A 5,052-nucleotide genomic window follows, 5' to 3' on the forward strand; every position below is an offset into this window, starting at 1 on the left:
GATGTTCTGGAACCAATGCTCCATACTGAAAGGCAGCTGTACACAGGTTTTCATGTTCCCTAAACACAAGAAATCAGGATATCCATGACTAGTAAGGGCTGGGAAGGTAGCTCAGTTGATGGAGTGTTAGCGGCACACACCTTTGATCCCAGCACTCAGGAGGCAGAGGCAGGAGGATCTCTGCAACTTTGAGGGCAGCCTTGTCTACAGAGTGAGTTCCAGGACAGCCAGGCTACACAGAGAAATCCTGTCTAGAAAAACAAAACAAAACAAAACAGGAGAATATTTGCGTGTCAGTCATGAATGTCCTTCAAGAAACCTCAGCTCCTCTCATGGTTACCTCACTACAGGAAGTGCTGGGTTCAGTAAACTGCACTGGTGCCCATGCCTGTCACCCAAGCAGGAGGTTGAGACAGGGTAATCAGAAGTTCAAGGTTATCCTTGGTCCCATATTGAGTAGCAGGCTAGCCTAGGATACATAAGCCCCTGGCTCAAAAACAATTTTATTTTTTTTTTAATTTTGAAATGGGGTTTTTCTGTGTAGCCTTGGCTGTCCTGGAACTCGCTCTGTAGACCAGGCTGGCCTCAGACTCACAGAGATCCGCCTGTCTCTGCTTCTCCAGCCCTGGGATTAAAGTCGTGTGCTATCACCGCTCAATAGAAAAAGTTTTGATGACTAGGAAAGTTTGGAGAAATCTCAGCTGCCTAATCAACAAACACTGTGCACACTCACTGTGTCTCCCGGTGTTTAGGCAAGATCACATCCTCAGTACTGAAGACGGTTTCCTTTGCAGACTGATCCCTGCTGGCCCTGATTGCCCAAGTCAGCCACTACCCCTTTGGCCTTTCTTGTCAGTCCTGGTTCCTCTGGCAACCTACCTCTTGATTCTTAGCGTGTGTGCAGGCCTGGAAGATGTCCATTCTTGTCCACCACATGGGATGCACTGCCCAGGACTAGTGCCAGAGTCATACCCTTCTCATGGACCTGTGTGATGTGGGCCTCTCCAAAAAGAGCAAATTTAGACAAACTATTCTAGCCCTGCCCTTTTGGGCCCTTTAGTGTGGCAGCTAGAACGAGAGAGTTCTTTGTAGGCCTGTTTGTCCACCCATTACCAAGAGGAGAACCAGTCAGGTATGATGGTACATGCCTTTAATCCCGGCAATCAGGAGGCAGAGGCAGGAGGCCTTCTGTGAGTTCAAAGCCAACCTGGTCCACATATCAAGCTCCAGGCTAGCCAGGGCTACATAGTGAGAACCTGTCTCAAAAAAGAAGAAAAGAGCCGGGCACAGTGGTTCATGTCTGTAATCCCAGCACTCGGGAGGCAGAGGCAGGTGGATCTCTGTGAGTTCGAGGCCAGCGTGGTCTACAAAGCAAGTCCAGGACAGCCAGGGCTACACAGAGAAACCCTGTCTTCAAAAACAAAAGAAACAGAAAAGAAGAAGAGGAGGAGGAAGAAGGGGAGGGGTTTGGGAAAGAAGACATTCCCTGAGCTCTAGGCACTGTTGTCTGGAAGCAGTCCATCAGTCAGACAGACAGACAGAGACTGAGCAGCAACTTTGGCAAGTGCTAACTTGGCACCTCCTCTACACTCATTAGTACTGAGTGCCTTTTCTCTGTTCTTGTGTTTACTCCTCACAGGACCCTTGGAGCTGGGAACTACTATGACGAGCAGTCTGCTATGACTCCCATTCTATGGGAAAGTAAACTGAGTCACAGAGAGATTAGTAACATGCCTCAGGTCACACAGGGAGCTGAAGACCAGGGGCTTATCTCTATCCAGCCTGCACCCCAGAAGAGGGCACCAGATCTCATCACAGATGGTTGGGAGCCACCACATGGTTGCTGGGAATTGAACTCAGGACCTCTGGAAGCACTGACAGTGCTCTTAACCACTGAACCATCTCTCCAGCCCCCTCAAGAGACAACTTTTGAGAGTCAGTTCTCTCCTTCCACCATGTGGGGTCCTTGGGATTGAACTCAGGTTATGGGGATTGGTGGAAAGGGCCTTTACCTGCTGAGCCATCTTGCCAGCCCAATCCGCTAATGTTTTTGAGGGTGATGTTTCGGGAAAACAGCAAGGATGGTTCAACTTGCACGAAGGCAATCACAGAAGTGGTTTTGGTATCTTTATTTGTTGAATGATCCACGGAGCCCTGATGTGGCAACAGATATTGATGGAGAAGGTCAGCTGCACGGGAGATTTGGGGATCGGTCCAGGCTTCCCGGAGAAGGTACACTTGAGCTGAGATGAAACACTGAAAGGGACTCCAGTTTCTTCTCTGGGCCAAGTCCCATCTGGACCAGTCCATCCACGGAGCCTTCCTGGGTTAACTCATCCAATTCTTTCTCTGCCCCAGAGAGGAAGATTCCTCTGTGGGCAGATCTGTGCACCCAAACTATGTGCTCCGGGAGCCCTGGATCCTAGACTGAGCAGAAATCTGTTAGGGGCTCTTTTGGGCGGTGGTTGCCTTGGGAGAACCCAGTAGTTTTGTTTCAGGGTGCCTAGATTTCAGGGCCTGAATAGACCTCCAGGCACCACTCAGGCCTCTTAGAAAGGAGGCACAGCAGCCACCCAGTCTCTGTGTGGTGGTGGGAACTGACCCTCAGGCTCTCGCCTCTGGGGTGGTCTGCCACCCACCTCTGAGCTCTTCTTACCCTGGGCCCCGTGTCTGCCTTGCCAGGCGGCGGCCAGGGCAGCTTCCCTGAATAACGATGGTATTGGCTCAGATTAAGGGCAACTAGCTGGCTCTTGGCTTTTCCTTTTTATATAACAACTAATCTTCTTCTAATCAGCCATTATTAAATTATATTCCGTTTTTAATTCATTCACAGATCACCGTTGGGACAGCTGGATGGATAATTGGGGAAGAGATAATTTATGTAAATGAGCAGCAGCAGCAGAAGGTGGAGGAGAGGGAGATCCAGAGCCAAAAGGACCCCTCAAACGCCCAGAGTGAGGAGAGGGGGACAGCGCTGCACCCAGTCTGGCTGCGGTGGGGTTTGGGAGCCTGCTCTTGGGGTGTGCCACATTGGACACTTCCAGAGAATGGGGAACACATTACTATGGGGGGAAAAGTTACTTTGGGGGATCCGTTCTGCTCTTCAGTACATCCTGAGAGGCAATAGAATGCCTTGGAGAATCCTGGAGTGGAGGAGTTTGCAGCCGCAACTCCAAACAAGCTGTCCATTAACCTCAGTTCTCACATCTGCAAAATGGGAGTAATACAGGACCTATCTTGTAAGAGCGCTGTGAAGCCCAAGTCCCCATTGAGTAAGGAACTCAGTACAGAGCCAGGAGTACCCAACACTCTCAGGAGGACTGTGAACACTGAGTCCAAACCTTCCTCCCACACGTGCCCTGGGCCCGGAGACATCTTTGGCATAGGGATGTGTGTGGGACTGGCAGACAGGGCTGGGGAGCAGGCAGGTTAGAGAAATTGGAACTTCAGCCTTCCTGGCCCTTCCTTGGGGACCTCAGGAGTGCGGCACAGGTGGTCTGACAAAGACTGAAGACAGGGTCTGTATGTGGCTGGACTGGCAGGGACTGCCAAGGGGAGGACCTTGGACTATTCCCAGAGGGAGGAAAGGGATTAAAAGGGACTAGGGAGGGTGGTCCCAGAGGGTCCATGTAGCATAATGAGATTAGGCCCCAGGCAGTGGGAGTGAAAGTTGTTACCATGTGGGGCCAATGTCCTGCCCTAGACTGCAGCTGTCACCCATGCCAGGGAGACAGTCACCAGCAGGGCCTTATTCTCATGGGGCAGGCTGGCACCCGCTGCCTTGCTGTAGCCCCGCGGCATTCCCACTGTGGTCATCTGCCAAGGGTCTGGCCTCTGAAGCTTAGCCCTCGGCCCACCTTTGACAGATGGGGCCACCCACACACTGTGTCCTGGCATTGCCCTGTGCCCTGGTTTCCCAAGGATGGAAGGCTACGGTGATGATACTTCATTCAGACCCTCTGAGGGGGAGCTTCAGAGGCAGGGAGGGCCGGAGCCAGGTCCCTGGGTTTGACAGCTGAGTTTGTTAGCCCCCCTGTTCTATGACAAAATGGGAGAAACCTTAGCACGGTTTTCACAGGAGAGGGCAGTGTGGGGCACTCTCCAAGGTCGAGGTCACAGGCCCGGGGCCTCACATTGCTACATGCTAATAGTACATAATAATGGCATATATATAAACAATCATATATATCACATATATTTTATCATATCCCTGCGTCCATTCCCTCACTTGTCCCCTCACGCTCTCCCATTGATCATCTTCCCAATTAGTCCTTCTCCCACTTTGACAAGGAGGGAACTTTCTTACCTAGGCAAAGGGCAGAGCACCGGGAAGAGGCCGCGCAGAGCCGCTGCTGGCTCCCTCTAGTGGTAATGGAGCGCATAGCACAGGACCTAGGCTTGGGCCTGGCGGAGGGATTGATGCTCGCTCGCGTCCTTCGTCCTTCGGAGGGAAAGGGGTACCAAAAATGCTTCCCCTCTTAACCAGTGATGACACGCATCAGAAAGCCATCTTTCTTCAACTGTATGTCGGTTAAATGTACCTCCAAGCAGGGGCCACCCGTCGGGGACTTTTTACCGATGGCGCGCAGTTCAAAGCCCCGCAGAGGAGGGAGGGGGGAGTTGGCGTCTGGCGTCTGTCTGGTTTGGACAGATGATGTCAATCCGCTGAGAGCTCTCGGCCTCTGGGAGAAGCCGGGGTGGGAAGCAAGGAGCACAGGTAAGTCGGTCAATCTGAAACCAGCGCATTCTTCCTCGCAGTCTGCTGACAGGCAGCGCTCGAGCAGCAGCGCCAGCTTTTCGGTCCAGAGAACCCTGAAAACAGACTCCTGTTCACCTCCCACATTTGACGCAGGAGCCTGCCTAAGGACCCTCAGATTACTAGTGCTTTTACACGGTTTGAGGCCTTATTAATCTCAGCGTCTGTACGTTTCAAAACTATTCAACAACAATTTTTAAAAGAAGATTTAAATAAAAGAGAAAAGAACACAGCATGCACCAAGTTTCCCTGTTCTTATCTAGTATTATTGTGGCACCTTCGTTATGACTTATGAG

The sequence above is a fragment of the Psammomys obesus genome, unplaced genomic scaffold (assembly GCF_907164565.1).
Source record: "Psammomys obesus unplaced genomic scaffold, mPsaObe1.curated_primary_1811, whole genome shotgun sequence".
NCBI classification, from domain to species: domain Eukaryota; kingdom Metazoa; phylum Chordata; class Mammalia; order Rodentia; family Muridae; genus Psammomys; species Psammomys obesus.